Below are 17,470 nucleotides of genomic sequence, written 5' to 3'. Positions count from 1 at the left end.
GCTGCAAGGCACGAGGCTAACAAGAAAATCTCTATTTTTTATGCCAAAGATCACTATATTGCTTGCCAAGTGAATTACAACAAAAAAGTTGCCAACTACTCTTGACAAGAAGCTGCAGTTATAGGCATACCGCCTTTGAAAAATAACTTGTTCAGGACTCATTATTCTTGGGCCTTAACCAGCCTCGGGATGTTGTGATAACTGCCACTTTCCTCAATTCTCACTTTAATTTGGCCAGAACTATGATCCGATCAAACGTTCCATCTAGGTAAATTATGTTCCTTACGATTCCAGAATCTTCAAACTGCCACCTTTTTGGCTGTTACAGAGTTGCAAATAGTTGCAAATTCTGGGCCCTTCAGTGAAGCTCCTCCCACGAGGAAACCATCTATGTCTTCTTACTTTGCCAGCTCAACACAGTTTGCTCCATTTATAGAACCGCCATAGATTATATGCACTTGTGAAGCCACATCTGGAGAGATATTTTTACTCATCCAATCACGAACAGCTGCATGCACCTCCTGCGCTTGTATAGGTGTTGCCACTTTGCCAGTACCAATAGCCCAAACAGGCTCATATGCAATAACGATGTCAGACCAACCAAGTACATGATCTGCAAATGCCTTGAGCTGGAGAAAGCAAACATCAAAGGTTTTCCCAGCTTCCCGTTCCTCTAGTTTTTCACCAATGCAAGCAATAACCTTCAACCCTTGTCCTAATGCATATGCAGCTTTTTTCCCTGTGAACTCATTCGTTTCACCAATTATATGTCTGCGCTCAGAATGGCCATGGATCACCCAATCACAACCAACATCCTTCGACTGCTCAACACTGATTTCTCCCGTAAAAGCTCCACCTTTTCCATGGCTTCAAAGCGTCCTGGAGAGAACTGCTCAGCTCATCGTGATCCACTTCCTCTCTCATCACCTTCATAAATCTTGAGAAGCTAGTGGCAACACTACCTTTGAGTTTGGCAAGATCCTTGCCGATGCCGGTGAGAGCATGTTCAGCACTCTGAGGCTGTTTAGGGCCATCCTCGCCGGAACCTTCCCGGGGATGATGTGATCTAGTTGGAATTTCTGGGGGATCATCCAATGATTCCTGCTGCGTTTCTTCCTTGGAGGTCCACAGATCGACTTCGACCAAATCGTTGCTCAAGGGACCTTCCCCGGTATTGAGAGGATCTATCTGCAGGTGGAAGGGGGGCGGCGAAGGCCTTTAAAGTTTGAAGAAGCTAGCAAGGTTTCCGGATGGCCACGGACGAGAGAGTCATAGATCCGATACAAGCAAACAGCCGTGTTTGCTGGATTTCAGTGATAGAGCTTTTCCGGCCTTTTTTTCAACAAGAGTTTTTTATCTTCCCATATAGTGCGTCATCCTCCCATGAATCCTGTGTGGTCTCCCTTCTTGGCGAACTATCCTCCCCAAAAAGCACAGTCTCCCCCATGAATAGAGTTGGATCTTGTTTTCGTGCAACCTTTGCCTTCATAGCTTAAAGCGGCTTCTACATGGCTTCCTTCTCCATCAGCTACATCATCCATATTCTCTACTTCTTTTGCTAGAATTTTTTGACTGCTCTTCTTCTGCCAATGCTTTAAGTGCATACTCTTCATCTTCTCTTCTCTTGAAAATCTTGACTCATTTTCCAGCAATGGGCACCCTCAATACCGTCCCATCCAATTTAGCCAACTCATAGGTAGCATTGTCAAAAACCTGTTTCACTTCATACGGTCCAAACCATCTTTGAACCATTTTTCTCATGCTGCTATGCCGATTCTCTAGGCTACTATCGTAGACTAGAACCCAATCTCCCTCTTTTATGGCTCTAGGCCGCAAGCGATGCCTCAAATCAAACCTGTCCTTGTTTCTGAGTCGAGCTGCCTTCAAATGATCAACTGCTAGCTGCACATCTTCTGCCCTTCTCTCTAGTTGACGAATCCAAAGAGCTAGAAGCTCCTCTCTTGATAAATTCTCATGCCAAGGAAGAGCACTCCACGTGAGAGCACAAATTTCAGTAGGCATGACAGATTTTTGCCCATACATCAACTCTACAGGCATATATCCAGTAGTCACGCTATGTGTAGAGCGGTCTGCTCACAATGCAAAAGGTAGTAATCTCGGCCAATCTCCAATCCGACCTCTACAAGCTTTTGCCAATGCCTTAACTATCGGCGGATGCTCTCTTTCGCTCTTGCCATTCCCCTCTGGATTATAGACAGTAGTAAAAGCCAACTTAATCCCAAGCCGTGAGAAAAATTCTCTAGCTTCATCTGCATCTAGCTCTCCACGATCAGCAGTAATCTTGCCTATATATCCATACCTGCAAAATATTTCTTCCAACAAGAATTTACATACCGTAGTGGTGGTCTTCGTCCGCAAAGATCTGCCTTCAACATAGTTTGTAAGATCCTCCCTGGCCAAGACAAGATATCTCATCTGCCAAAGTCCCACTGGCAAAGTAACCAAGTCAACCACCCACTTCTAATGCATACATAGCGGATAGGTCGGATGCAACTAATCGCGATGCCGCACTAAAGAGTAGAGCTGACAGTCCCTGCAAGTCTCCACAAAGTGGGAAACATCCTTATACATCCCTTTCCACCAGTATCTTTCTTTAATTTTCTCATAGGTAGCCCACACACCTCTGTGTCCAGCCCAAGAACTCTCATGAAACTCTCGCATAATCTGTATCTGCGTCACTGCCTCACAAACTACTCTCAAGGGTAGGCCGCCTCTCTTCTTTGGGTGCTTCCAAAGAAAACCATCTTTCAAGAAATACCCATAAGCCTTTCTTCTGATTTTCTTGAATGCATCATCTGTCCAATCAGCTCTTCGAGTCAATGAACTCAGATATTGACCAATTTGTAGCCACTCGCCAACATAGAGTTCTTCAGTAAAGTCTTCAACAGTAGATACATGACAATCATGAACAAGGATAGAAGCTGCAAACTCTGTCTCATCATCTTTTGCAAGCAACGACTCCTCATCCTCATATCTCGCTCTAGACAGCGTGTCAGCAACTGGATTATCTTTTCCTGCTATGTGTCGAAATTCTGGATTCAATGATTTGATGTAGGCAATCCACCGAAGCATCGCTATATCTGGAGTCGAACAGCTAGTAATCATGCCAAGCAAAGGCAAGCAATCTGTTTCCACAACAACTGGAGCACCAAAAAAATACTCTTTATCACACTTTAGTGCAGTGACTACTCCCCACAACTCTCTTTTAATCTGCGGATATCTTCTCTGCCGCTCATTAAGAACTTTAGCTCCAAAGAGGATTGCATATCTGTTCCCATTAGCATCATCCTGTCCCACTGCCCAACCTATACCAATAGGGCTGGTATCAACTGTCAACATGGTTGGCCATCCACACTGATAATCCGCCTTGCGAAGAGTATGAGCTAACTGCAACAGCTTCTTAAGTTTACACATGGCTTTCGAATGCTTGTCATCCCAATGAAACTTCTGCCTCTTTCGAAGCAGCTGATAGAGAACATCTGCTATGTGAGCAAAATGAGGAATCCAAATCCTGTAAAATAACAAGCTCCCACAAATCTCCACACCTCTGAAGTAGTCGAGCAATACTCTGCAATCCTGCTTATGGCATCCACCTTTGCAGGTGAAGGCTTCCTGCCATAATAACCAACCATATGCCCAACTATGATGACTTCATTAACACCAAAGACAGATTTCTGCCCTGAAAGAGTCAAATTCATCTCCTCTAATCATGTCAATATTTGCTCACAAGCAACTAAGTGTTCAGCCACAAACTATCTACATCCTCGCAAATCGAGACTCTCATTCTTTTCTTCTTCTGCACAACCTTTAATAGGCACATCATCTAAGAAAGGCATGGTATACTGCGGAATATAGTCTCGCAAAACTTTATGCATAGCATTCATCATATGAGCAACTGAGTTGGTGGCACCTTGAGGCAAGGTACACATCCTCACAAGACCAATAGGAGTCCGCATAGTGGTGATATCCCTGCTTTCCAAGGCAAGCTGAAACTGGTCATAACCAGAATACAAGTCACCTAGGGAATAAATGGCTCGTCCTGCAAAAGCCTTGGCAAACTCATCCACAACTGGTCCTGTTCCCACATTCCTGATTGTCACTCTATTCACGAGCTGCATATCCTGAATAAATCTCAAGGTTCCATTCTTCTTTGGAACAGTAAACCACCTGTTAGAATAGGGCGCAGAAGAGGGTTCCAAAATCCCCATCTTAATCTTCTCATTCAGCAACTCTATCAGCTTTGGCAAGTGTGCTCTAGGCACAGGTATAGGACGTATATTCCATGGCACATGAGGAACGGTGAAGATGACCATAGGCACAACCAATTCGAGACTAATGCAGCCAATTTCATGAGGAAAGAAAGCAAATGCCTTACCATGTCGTCCAAGCATCTCTCTGAAACATTCTTTTTCCACAGAAAGCAAGAAATCATCATTTCCAATCTTCAATTCTGCAAGAGTTTTAGTTGTAAATTCATGGCCAATATTTGCAGGATCTCTCAACATAGGCTGCTTCATAGCTTTTTCCATCTGCTCATCACTATCAAGAGGAAGCGGCCCTGCAACCGGCTTAACCTTCTTATCAACTGTTTTATATTTCGTGTCAACCTTGGCATCAGTCAGGCACTCTCTTCTTTGCTGCAATTTCTGCAATTTTTCAACAACTCTCAACTCTGTTGGTGGCTGAAAGATTTCAGCCCTTTGCTCTATGGACTGCATGGTTGCAACCTGAAACTCTGTATGCTGAAATTCTTCAGCATTAAACTCTGTTGGCTGAAAGGTTTCAGCCCTCTGCTCTGTGGACTGCCAAGATGCAGCCTCATACTCTGTATGCTGAACTATTTTAGTATTTAACTCTGCTGGCTGAAAGGTTTCAGCCCTCTACAACTCTGAAAGCTGATCAAGATCAGCCATAGACTCAGTTTGCTGAGTTTTCTCAGCCTCTGACTCTATTTTCAGCATAAAATTAGAAATTTCCTGATACATATCCAAGGTTTGCACTGGTATGATCCTTGAACCCTTACATACATCAGTTTTCAGCATATTTTCCATCTCAAACAAAGTATATGCATAAGACATTCCATCATACAGCCCATCCACATGCTCTTCTGCTTGCAAAATACCTGCAGTCTTCAACTCTTTCTCCTTACGACCAATGTACTGCCTGGCAGCTCTAGACAAATCTGAAATTTTCTGATAACTCACTGAACTATCTGAAGAAAAACCAAAAAAATTAGTGGAGAAAGACTGGCTGCCAGGAGGCGAGATCTCCTCTTTTCTCCGCTCCGTACCACTGGCATCTCGCAAGACAGCGGTACCTAATGAAAATCCAACTCCTTCGCAGGTAGTGGTGCCTCATGCAAGGAGTCCCTATTTCTCGGATGATTTACTCCAACAGTCATAAACTAAACAGCTCGCATACCATTCTTACTACGTATCCATGCATAGGCTGAGCCATCATCCATCACTTTCGTCTCCATTCTTGCTTCTGTAATGAAAGGCTGTCCAAGAATAATCGGATAAGAGCAAAAATCCTGAACAAAGCAATGATAATCCTCTTCAACATTGCCAATAGAAATTTTGATGCTCGGACAAGCAGCATACATATCACCAGAAGTATATTGGCTGCTCTCATGCGCCAGCCATGCTCTGCATCCATAGGCCACTTGCTACTCTCATAAACACCTCGAGCAATAAGATTAATCTCGGAACCATGATCGACTAAAGAGACCAAAGGAATCTGTTTCTCTCCAATCCTTACCACCGTCTCAGTGGTTGCTCTAGCCCAATGACTACGTGAAAAATGGCTACGAGGAATGAGGATAGGGGTATCATTATCCTCATACTGCATAGGCTGAACTATTTTCTCCAACTGCCGGTTGACAGAAGCATTCTCAGCCATCATTGCATCATCTTGCTCTTCCTCAAGAGCTCCATGCCATAATCCCTGTAAAGCAGGTCCTTCCATTGCATGTCGCTTCCTCCGCAAAAGATCCTGCATCTGATCCTGTATTTCTCTTCTAGCAATCCCAAGAGCTTCACCAACAGTAAAAGTGACTTCACTATTTAGAATTCTTTTATGAAAAATCTTACTCATATCCATCTGCATATCAAGGTCTGACAAGAGCTTGAATCCTGCCTCCTTTCTTGGTTGTCTCTTTTCTTTCATCTGTTTGTCTGCCATAGGTTGTTCAGGACCTGATTGTGTTGGAGAACTCGTCATAGGTGGAGCTGTAGCAGGTGGTGAAGCAAAGTCACCCCCTATAGTCTTTTTGGAGGTGCTAAGACCCTCCTCATCTCTTCTTCTCTTTTCCTCAACCATGGCATCTAAACCCTGTGTTTTCACCATATAAGCAAAAATAGAATACCTATCAACAAGAGAATCCCATCCCGTTTCTCCTCCGATGCTGGAGCCCACACGAGTCATAGTGGATGCCTGAACTTTCCCTCTTCTCGCTATCTCTAAGGCAGAGGACCATAAGGCAGAGTCTCCATCTGATTTCTGCTCAAGCTGGACTCCATAAGCTGAAGCATCTCCTCTAGCACTCACATAAGCTAATCGCGCAGCCATATCATCAACGAGCTTCTTCATGACTCCCTTACCAAAGTTCGTGTCAAGAGGAGCACCAGTCTCTCTCAGCCATATCTTCCCATCTTGTCCCCAAAACACTACGTTCTTATGCGCTTCCTGAAAAGCATCACAATCTCTACATCTGTACTATCGCACCAAATACATCGTCTCCCTTTTCTTTGGCCAACTGGGAAAGCAGTCACTGGAGCAGGTGCTACAGCAGGTACTGGCATAAGTTGCTCTTTTAACTTCCCAACTTCAGCTTTGACTGCCTCTATTGTCAAATCTGCCAAGCCTTTAATAACATCATCTACTGAAAAGGGCATTGGAGCAGCAGGAACTGATGGATTTACAACAGGAGGAGTAGGCTTAGGCATAGAACTTGTAGCAGGGGTAGAAGTAGAGGTCTCCAAGGATTTTTCAAAAGCAAATCCAGTATTACAATGCAATCGTACCCTCCTGCGCTGCTTCTTAACAAGCGCATTCACAGCATCAATGACATGTCTCCACTTGGTCTTTAAGCCTGAATCTGTAGCTTGATCCTCCAAAAGATCATCCAACTTTTCCTGTAAATCAGCATCAGCAGCTTGTAAAAAAAAATTCCACCTTCTGCATTTCCAAAGCTTGTTGCTCAGTCCCGTCCAACTGATCATAGCGGCTCTCGAACTCTCGTAGAAGGGCGGTAGCTGAAAGTCCCTTGTTAGGCATAGAAACCCATGCTAAGAAATTCCTGCGGTTCATAAGACCTGTATTCTCCAGGAAATATTCATCTTTTAATGACTTCTTAAACTCTGTCCAACGAGCATGTGTTCCTTGAATTTCTAAAATTCGAACCTCAAGCGCGCGAACCACGATCTGCAAGAAGTAGCGGCTCCAAATGTCTTGAGAAACCCCAAAAAACTTTATCTTTTCTTCATACAGATGCAGGTAAGTTGAAACTTGTTGGCCGTTGAACTGCTTCATCTCCTGTTGGACAGCCTTCAAGGCATCCATGGTATCACTATCGCGTTTCGCGTGTGCTTGCTGCTGCATATAGGATGTAAACAACTGAAACAGATGCTTCATGACATTCTCGTCCATCATCTCTTCTTGCGAGTCTCCCATCTTGCTGGAAATTGACGCAGCGCTTTCACGTCGGGTTCACCAGAAATGTCGTGGAGTTCGTACAAGAGCTGATGAACACAGAGTTCAAGATACTGCAAGGCACAAGGCTAACAAGAAGATCTCAATTTTTTGATGCCAAAGATCACTATATTGCTTGCCAAGTGAATTACAACAAAGAAGCTGCCAACTACTCTTGACAAGAAGCTACAGTTATAGGCATACCGCCTTTGAAAAATAACTTGTTCAGGACTCATTATTCTTGGGCCTTAACCAACCTCGGGATGTTGTGATAACTGCCACTTTCCTCAATTCTCACTGAAAATTGGCCAAAACTATGATCCGATCCAGCATTCCATCTAGGTAAATTCTGTTCCTTACAATTCTAGAATCTTCAGACTGCCACCTTTTTGGCTGTTACAGAGTTGCAAATAGTTGCAAATTCTGGGCCCTTCAATGAAGCTCCTCCCACAAGGAAACCATCTATGTCTTCTTGCTTTGCCAGCTCAACACAGTTTGCTCCATTTATAGAACCGCCATAGATTATGCGCACTTGTGAAGCCACATCTGGAGAGACATTTTTACTCATCCAATCACGAACAGCTGCATGCACCTCCTGTGCTTGTATAGGTATTGCCACTTTGCCAGTACCAATAGCCCAAACAGGCTCATATGCAATAACGATGTCAGACCAACCAAGTACATGATCTGCAAATGCCTTGAGCTGGAGAAAGCAAACATCAAAGGTTTTCCCAGCTTCCCGTTCCTCCAGTTTTTCACTAATGCAAGCAATAACCTTCAACCCTTGTCCTAATGCATATGCATCTTTTTTCCTTGTGAACTCATTCGTTTCACCGATTATATGTCTACGCTCAGAATGGCCATGGATCACCCAATCACAACCAACATCCTTCAACTGCTCAACACTGATTTCTCCCGTAAAAGCTCCACCTTTTCCATGGCTTCAAAGCGTCCTGGAGAGATCTTCTCAGCTCATCGTGATCCACTTCCTCTCTCATCACCTTCATAAATCTCGAGAAGCCAGTGGCAACACTACCTTTGAGTTCGGAAAGATCCTTGCCGATGCCGGTGAGAGCATGTTCAGCACTCTGAGGCTGTTTAGGGGCATCCTCGGCGGAACCTTCCCGGGGATGATGTGATCTAGTTGGAATTTCTAGGGGATCATCCGATGATTCCTGCTGCGTTTCTTCCTTGGAGGTCCGCAGATCGACTTCGACCAAATCGTTGCTCAAGGGACCTTCCCCGGTATTGAGAGGATCTATCTGCAGGTGGAAGGGGGGCGGCGAAGGCCTTTAAAGTTTGAAGAAGCTAGCAAGGTTTCCGGATGGCCACAGACGAGAGAGTCATAGATCCGATACAAGCAAACAGCCGTGTTGGCTAGATTTCAGTGACAAAGCTTTTCCGGCCTTTTTTTCAACAACAGTTTTTGATCCTTCCATATAGCGCGTCGTCCTCCCATTAATCCTGTGTGGTCTCCCTTCTTGGCGAGCTATCCTCCCCAAAAAGCACAGTCTCCCCCATGAATAGAGTTGGATCTTGTTTTCGTGCAACCTTTGCCTTCATAGCTTAAATGTCGGCTTCTACATGGCTTCCTTTGATTCCACGGTTTCCTACACTTTTCTTGGAGTTCTTCATTGAAATTGACAGCATGATAATATTCTTTGGCATCAGTTTTTCATATTTTCTGACACACACACAACACGCACACAAACAGAAACACACGCAAACACAAACACACAAGTGGAGTATGTACATTGGATGCGTGTACAGAAAAGGACGGAAAGATAATGCAGCAATCAAACACAATGAAACACACGTGAAACGATAACACAGATGCACAATAAAAATGGAAGTGTTTACGGCTCGGATGTGCAGCAGCACGACAGCACAGCATCTTGAGCAAGTCCCCCCACCATGCAATTCTTGACATGGTATCAGAGCCGTGCCACTAAGAGAGGCTGATTTCGAAGGCTGAAGTGAAGGAGAAGCAAGGTTCGAGCAAGTAAGCCATGGGTAAGAAGCTCTCCCATCCTTTCACTCTCTCTCTTGGATAGTGCCTGTGGAGGCACCGGAAGCAGGGCAGAGCCAAAATCTCAGATTGCAATGAGATTTGGTGTGCACAAAGAGCGTTGTGTATTCTGCAAGAAAGTCCTTTAGGCCTTATTCCGCAGTTATTTTGGGCATCAGAGGCTATTTCAAGCCCCGTTTTAGAGCCGCAAGGTTGCAGACAGCAATTCGAGATACCCTGCAATTTCAGTTGTCTCTGCCCTATACAAGTGCACAGGTTACAGATTTCAAATCTGTAAGTTCAAAGGTGTTTACCAGCGAATAAACACAAGGTTTATCTGCAAACTGGTTACAGATTGCATGTATTGTTGGAGCAGACAGTGAAAAACTCTGTCTGGTGTATTGCTGTGCACTACAGGTCAAGGGTTGCAGAAGATTTGCTCGCTGTTTGGTATTAGTTTTGTGATAATGGCAAAGAACAGTAGAAACCCCATCATTGAGAAGCTCGACAAGAACAACTACCCTTCATGGAAGTTCCGTGTCACGAACTTTCTTATTGGAAAAGGCCTCTACGAGTTTGTTTCAGGTGAAGAAAAGGAGCCAAAGGTGAGTGATCCTCCAACTGCAGAAGAAACAAAGGCACGAAAGGAATGAAATGCAAAAGACAAAAAGGTCATGTATTGACTGTCTGCAGTAATTGACAATAATATGCTGGGACATATTAGAAATGCAGAGAATTCATATGCAGCTTGGACCACACTTGAAAGTATGTTTTTCGTAAATACAAAGGCACGAAAGATTCAACTCAAGTTGAATACATTGAAGAAAGGGAAGATGCCTATCAATGAGTATGCAGCGAAGATAAGGAGCATTGCAGATGCCTTGGCAGCGATTGATGCAATGCCCGATGATGATGATTTGGTGTTGTCTACCTTGGGTGGACTTAACAATGAAAAGGCTTGGAAGTCTTTTGTAACTTCCGTATATGTCAAAAAGCCATTTCCAGATTTCGATGAGTTGGTCTCCCTTCTGATCATTGAAGAGATCAACATGCAGAGTGAGACATCTGAAAGAAGTGGTGAACAGGTCAAAGCTTTCTACTCTAGTTCAGGAAGGGGACGTGGCAAGTTCTCTTCAAGAGGCCGTGGTACAGGACATGGTAGTAACAACCAGCAAAATAGATTGAATCAGCAATTTGGCGATATGCAGGTTTCAGGAGGTCGTGGTAACTTTAGAGGCAGGGGGAGCTTTAGAGGAAGAGGTGGATGGCAAAACAGAGGTTCTAACAACTCTGGTATTGTGTATTACTACTATGGAAAAACAGGTCATATTGCAGCCCAATGTTATGCTAAGAAAGATGATATTCGCAGTGGTAAGTTGCAGCAAGGAAACTATGCACCGTCTTCACGACAGAATGAAGACAAAAATGAACGTCTGTTTGTTATGCAGCATATGCTGAATGCTGTTACAGGAAAGGAAACACATGATGATGTTTGGTATGTTGATTCAAGTGCATCCAATCATATGACCAACCATGCAGAATGGTTTGGAGAGATACAGGATTTGCAAAATGCAGGTTATGTGCAAACGGGTGATGATTCATGCCACCCAATTTCACACATTGAAAAAGTTCCCTTGTCCTTGCATGATGGTAAGACAGAGTCTTTCAGATGTATTACATGTGCCATCTATTACAAAGAACTTAGTGTCAATCAGTCAAATGGTAGAGCAAGGGCTGCAAGTCAGATTTAATGCAAAGGGCTACTTTGTAGAAGACTTCAATGACAAGTGCAGGTTGGTAGCAAAGGAAAGTAGAGTTGGACGTATGTTTACTCTGGATGCTGGAATTCCTACTATGAATGTTGCTATGTATGCTAAAGGAAAAGTTGTTGTTGCAGATATTGAAATTTGGCACAAACGCATTGGACATGCAAATGTACAAAGGCTGAAATTAATGCAGTCCAAAGGGTTGGTTACAGGTTTGCGTACATTTAGAGTTGCAAAATTTCATAAGGTATGCGAAGCATGTTAGTTTGGTAAGCAGGCAAGACAACCCTTTTCACATGGCAGAGGTGTAAGCAGAAATATTCTTGATATTGTGCATACAGATATTTGGGGGCCTACACAAAATGTATCTCTTGGAGGCAATTCATACTTTGTCACATTCATTGATGATTGTTCTAGAAAGCCGTGGATATATTTTATGAAGGAAAAGAGTGAAGCGTTTGAATACTTTAGAACTTTCAAGGCTGCAGTTGAAAGAGAAACAGGCTTGAAAGTAAAGTGCTTAAGGTCAGATGGAGGGGAAGAGTACCTCTCAAATGAGTTCAATGATTTTCTGAGGTCTCATGGAATAAAGAGACAGTTCACATGCAGATATACCCCACAGCAAAATGGGGTTGTAGAAAGGAAGAACAGGCATATTGCAAAAGTTGCACGTGCCTTGATGGCTGAAAAGAATATGCCTAAGCATTTTTTGTCTGAGGCTATTCATACTGCTGTTTATATTATGAACAAAACTCCCACAACTGCAGTTCATGGAATGACTCCTGAAGAATGCTTTATTGGCAAGAAGCCTGATGTATCGCACTTAAAGGTATTTGGTTGTGTTGCATATGTTCATCTGTTAGATGAGCTATGGAAGAAGCTTGATCCAAAGGCAGAAAAATGTGTCTTTATTGGATACTCTTTAGAGCAGAAAGGGTACCGTTGTTATAACCCTGTCACATGTAAGTTCAGAGTGAGCAGGGATGTCATCTTTGATGAAATGAGCAGTTGGTATGCATCTAGTGGTGATACATTGGATGATGATGATGATCATAACACTCATGTGCAAGCTGAAAAGCAAGAATCACATACTCTTAGTGGACCAGAGACATCATCTGGTAGTCCTTAGTCCGAGTAGCTCTACATCTTCACGTGCATCTAGTAGCACTACAGATAAAGACAAAGAAAAGAATAAAGTGTCAGATGGCATTGATGCAGTTCTTGGTGGAGACTCCAGTGGCTCAGAGAGCTTGGACGATGACCTTGGCATTCCTTCTATAAGGACACCAGGTGTACAAAGAGCTCATAGTAATGTAAAGGCTCCATTGAGTGATCTGGTGATACGCAGATCTAGCAGGGTCAGATACCCTATTAAAAGATTTGGTTTTGAAGGTTATGCAACTCACCATTATGCTTATATGGTGAAACTAGCTGAGGATGTTGAGCCCACTTGTTTTGAGGATACTGTTGGTCATACTCATTGGGATGCAGCAATGGATGAGGAGATGGCTGCATTAGAGGCCAATAAGACTTGGGATCTAGTATCATTGTCGAAGGGCAAGAAAACTATTGGATGTAAGTGGGTTTATAAGATTAAGCACAATGCAGATGGTTATATTAGTAGGTACAAAGATAGGCTGGTTGCAAAAGGCTATGCCCAGACATATGGCACAGATTATGATGAAACCTTTAGTCCAGTTGCTAAGATGGCAATTGTCAGATGTGTGATTGCTTTGGCAGCAGCCAAAGGTTGGAGGTTGTAGCAAATGGATGTGAAAAATGCCTTCTTGCACGGTGATTTGTAGGAAGAAGTGTATATGGATCAGCCAGCAGGTTATGAAGATTTAGAGCATCCAACGTATGTGTGCAGGTTGAAGAAGGCGCTATATAGGCTCAAGCAAGCACCTAGAGCATGGTCTGACAAGATCAGAGAGTATCTTGTCAATATTGGCTTTTATGTTTCTGATGCTGATCACTCACTTTATGTGAGAAAGAGAGATGCAGGTTTGGTCGTCATAGTCATCCATGTGGATGACTTTATTACAGGTGATAGCGATAGTGGGATTGCTAAAGTCAAGGATTTTTTGAAGAAGTTTGAGATGAAGGATTTAGGTGAGCTAAGGTACTTCCTTGGCATTGAGGTGATCAGATATGATGATGGTATATGGCTATCCCAAAGACAGTATGGCTTGGATATGTTGTCCAAGTATGGTATGACAGCATGCAAACCACTTTCAGTCCCGTTGGAGCAGAATGTAAAGTTAAGGGCTGATGTTGGGGGAATGAGATAGAAGACCCTACTATGTTCAGGAGGATAGTGGGGAGTTTGATCTACATGACCATTACAAGGCCAAAATTGAGCTATAATGTTGGTCTTATGAGTCAGTTTATGCAAGTACCTAGAAAGCCACATTTGGATGCAGTCAGATGCATATTGAGATATGTGAAGTCCACATTACATTATGGACTTTTCTATGAGGCAGGTACAGATGTACAGGTGTTTGGATACACAGATGCAGATTGGGCTAGTAGTATGTATGATAGAAGATCTACCATCGGATACATGTTCTCTCTTGGTAGTACAGCAGTTACTTGGAGCAGCAAAAAGCAACCTACACTTGCTTTGTCGAGTATAGAGGCTGAGTATAGAGGTGCTGCTGTAGCAGCATGTGAGGTAGTATGGCTACAAAAGTTATTGGCTGATTTAGATGTGCAGGTGGAAGGTCGAGTTGTCATTTATTGTGACAACATGAGTAGTATGCAGTTGGCTAGTAACCCTGTGTTCCATGCCAGGACAAAACATAGAGGTACACTACCACTTTGTGAGAGAGAAGGTACTAGCAGGTGAGATTGACTTGGTGTATGTCAGCACACAAGATAGCTGACATCTTCACGAAGACATTGGGTACAGAGAAGCTTCAAAAGCTTCGAAGCTTACTTGGAGTTGCAGAGATGCAGTTGAGCTTGAGGGGGAGTGTTGAGATGACAAGCTCAACACATGCAAACATTGATGATGGACCACCTGGTTAGATGGGTCCACACGTCTACACTTAGCACGTCGATGGTCATTATGACTCTCACATGGCCACTGACTCATTACTTATTATATTCAGGTTGTTACACCTATTTACAGCTAGCATAGTTATAGCGCCAGTCGACTAGTGTAGTCAGTTATGCATTGTTTGACTTAGTAAGCCACTTTCCTTTATGTTGTATCTTATCTATACTTTGTGTACATTGTAAAGTGGATGGAAGAAGAAGAAAAAAACCAGCAAGAAAACGTTTTGTCCTCCATCTCTCTTCTTGTCTCTTGAGTGAGCTTCTCCTTGTGCATTCTCTGTGTGTGTTCGACGTAGCATCTTGAGCAAGTCCCCCCACCACGCGATTCTTGACACAAACTCTAACCTCTAGTTAAACCTTTGGCTACTATCAAAGCAATCACACATCTAATAGCTGTAATCCTAGCAGTTCAACTTAATGTCTCTTCATAATCTATGCCACATGTTTGAGCACAGGCTTTTGCAATCAACCTAGCCTTATACATACTCATAGAACCATTTGCATTATACTTAATTTTGTAGAACCACTCACAACCAATAACTTTCTTGCCCTTAGAAAATGGTGCTAGATCCTAAGTCTTATTGGCTTCTAAAATGTAGTGATCTCCTCATCCATTGCTACATCCCAATAAGCATAACCAATAGCATTCTCAAAACAAGTGGACTCTATAACCTTCAAAACCAAATCTTTTAAGAAGGTATCTAACCCTACTAGAACACCTTTACCATATAAGCATATAAGCATAATGGTGAGCTGTATAACTTTCAAAACCAAATCTTTTAATAAGTATCTAACCCTACTAGACCTATGTACCATTAGATCACGTAGTAGAGCCTTTACATTACCATGTGCTCTCTGTATACCTAGTGTCCTTACTAAAGGAATACCAATCTTATCATTCAAACTCTCTAAACCATTGGAATCTCTATCAAACCCAAATGACTAGAAGATTTATCATTACCATCTAATACTTTCTTCTTCTCTTTGTCTTTACCTACAACACTAGTAGATGCACCTAAAGATATGGGACTGCTCCTTAGTCTCCCAAACCAAGGGTAACTATAGATATAGTACCAAATGATATTTATGGTCCACTAAGTCTTTGTGATTTTTTATTTTCTTTCTATATATAACTATCATGATCATCACCATCATCTAATGTATCACCACTAGATGCATACCAACTTCTCATCTCATCCAAAATAACATGTTTGCTCACTCTAAACTCACATGTGAGAAGGTTATAGCAATGGTACCCTTTTTTCTCTACATAGTATCCAATAAAAATACATATTTCTGCCTTTGGATCAAGCTTCTTTTGCATCTCATCTGGCACATGAACATATACAATACAACCAAAAAATTGTGACACATCTTGTTTCTTGTCTGTAAAGCATTGTTCGAGGATGATCCCATGAATTACAACTGTGGGAGTTCTGTTCATAATATAGACAACACTATGAATAGCTTTAGACAAAAAAATATTTTATCATATTCTTTTCAGCCCCATTAATGCCCATGTAACTTCTACAATATGCCTATTTTTCCTTTCTACAATCCCATTTTACTATGGGATATACTTGCACGTAGATTTTCTATTTATCCCATGACCCTCAAGAAGTCATTTAAACTCATTAAAGAGGTAGTATTCCCCTCCATCTAACCTCAAGCACTTAACTTTCAAGCTTGTTTCCGTTTCAACAATAGCACTAAAAGTTTTGAAGTACTCAAATACATCACACTTTTTCTTCATGAAATATACCCATAGATTTCTTGAACAATCATTAATAAATATGATAAAATATTTGGTATCACCAAGAGATATGTTTTGTATGGGCCTCCAAATATTTGTATGCATAACATCAAGTATATTCTTACTCACATCTCTATCATGTGAAAAAGGTTGTCTTGCTTGCTTATCAAACTAATAAACTTCACACACTTTATGAAATTATATAACTTTAAAAGCAAGTAACCTTGTAATCAACCCTTTAGACTACAATTTTAGCCTTTGCACATTTGTATATCTAATACATTTGTGCCATATTTCAATTTCTACAATCACTTCTTTAGCATACATGGCAACATTCATATCACAAATTCTAGTATCTAAAGTAGACATGCGGCCAACTCTATTTTCTTTTGTGACTAACCTACACTTGTCATTAACATCTTTCACAAAGAATCCTTTTGCATTAAATCAAAACTGCAACCCCTGCTCTATCATTTGACCAACAAACACTAAATTCTTTGTGATGGATGGTACATGTAATGTATTTGACAGACTTTTTGTTACTCTTTGTCCAACCAACCATCATACAAGAACAAAGGGACATTTCCAATGTGTAAGATTAGATGGCATGAATCATCACCCATCTGCACATAGCTTGGATTTTGTAAATCTTACATCTCTCAAACCATTTAGTTTGATTGGTCATATGATAAGATGCACCCAAATCAACATACCATACATCAAATCATTTGTCTCCTTTTCTATAACAGTACTCATTGTTTATTGCATAAGAAATAAACATTCATTTTTGTCTTCATTCTATCCTGAAGACAATGCATAGTTTTCTCGCTACAATTTATCATTAAGGATATCATCCTTCTTAGCATAACAATGGGCTGTAATATGACCTATTTTGTCACAATAATGTGAAACAATACTAGAATTGCTAGAATCTATATTCTACCATCCACCTCTTCCTCTAGAGCTCCCCATGTCTCTATACTAGATATACTCAATGCCCCACCCTCATAAGATGCTACCAATGATCCATGGTGCTCTAAGTTATAAGGATCCCATTATAAGGAGAAGTCATGTGTGAGCACAAACATTGGGTGAGTCCTAACTTGTACGTTAGATGAGATATATGTGATTATGTGGCAAAAAGGTAACCTTTGTGGATCTAGCCTTTGG

General features: G+C 42.0%; 3 pseudogenes across 1 annotated transcript in view; all 3 read right to left on the bottom strand.

Moving 5' to 3' along the window:
• The window catches only part of LOC148025929 (uridine 5'-monophosphate synthase-like), a 51,233-nt pseudogene that overhangs the window by 10,650 nt on the left and 23,113 nt on the right, over positions 1-17,470 (bottom strand). The gene's annotated exons all lie outside the window — the stretch shown is intronic.
• LOC148025931 (triosephosphate isomerase, chloroplastic-like) lies at positions 195-7,949 on the bottom strand (annotated as a pseudogene).
• On the bottom strand, positions 8,033-8,821 carry LOC148025930 (triosephosphate isomerase, chloroplastic pseudogene; annotated as a pseudogene).

The sequence above is a fragment of the Lygodium microphyllum genome, chromosome 14, assembly GCF_053477565.2.
Source record: "Lygodium microphyllum isolate KBCC chromosome 14, Lygodium_microphyllum_v1.1.10, whole genome shotgun sequence".
NCBI lineage: Eukaryota > Viridiplantae > Streptophyta > Polypodiopsida > Schizaeales > Lygodiaceae > Lygodium > Lygodium microphyllum.
The sequence above is the reverse complement of the archived record's forward strand: the minus strand, read 5'-3'. Positions and strand labels throughout refer to the sequence as shown.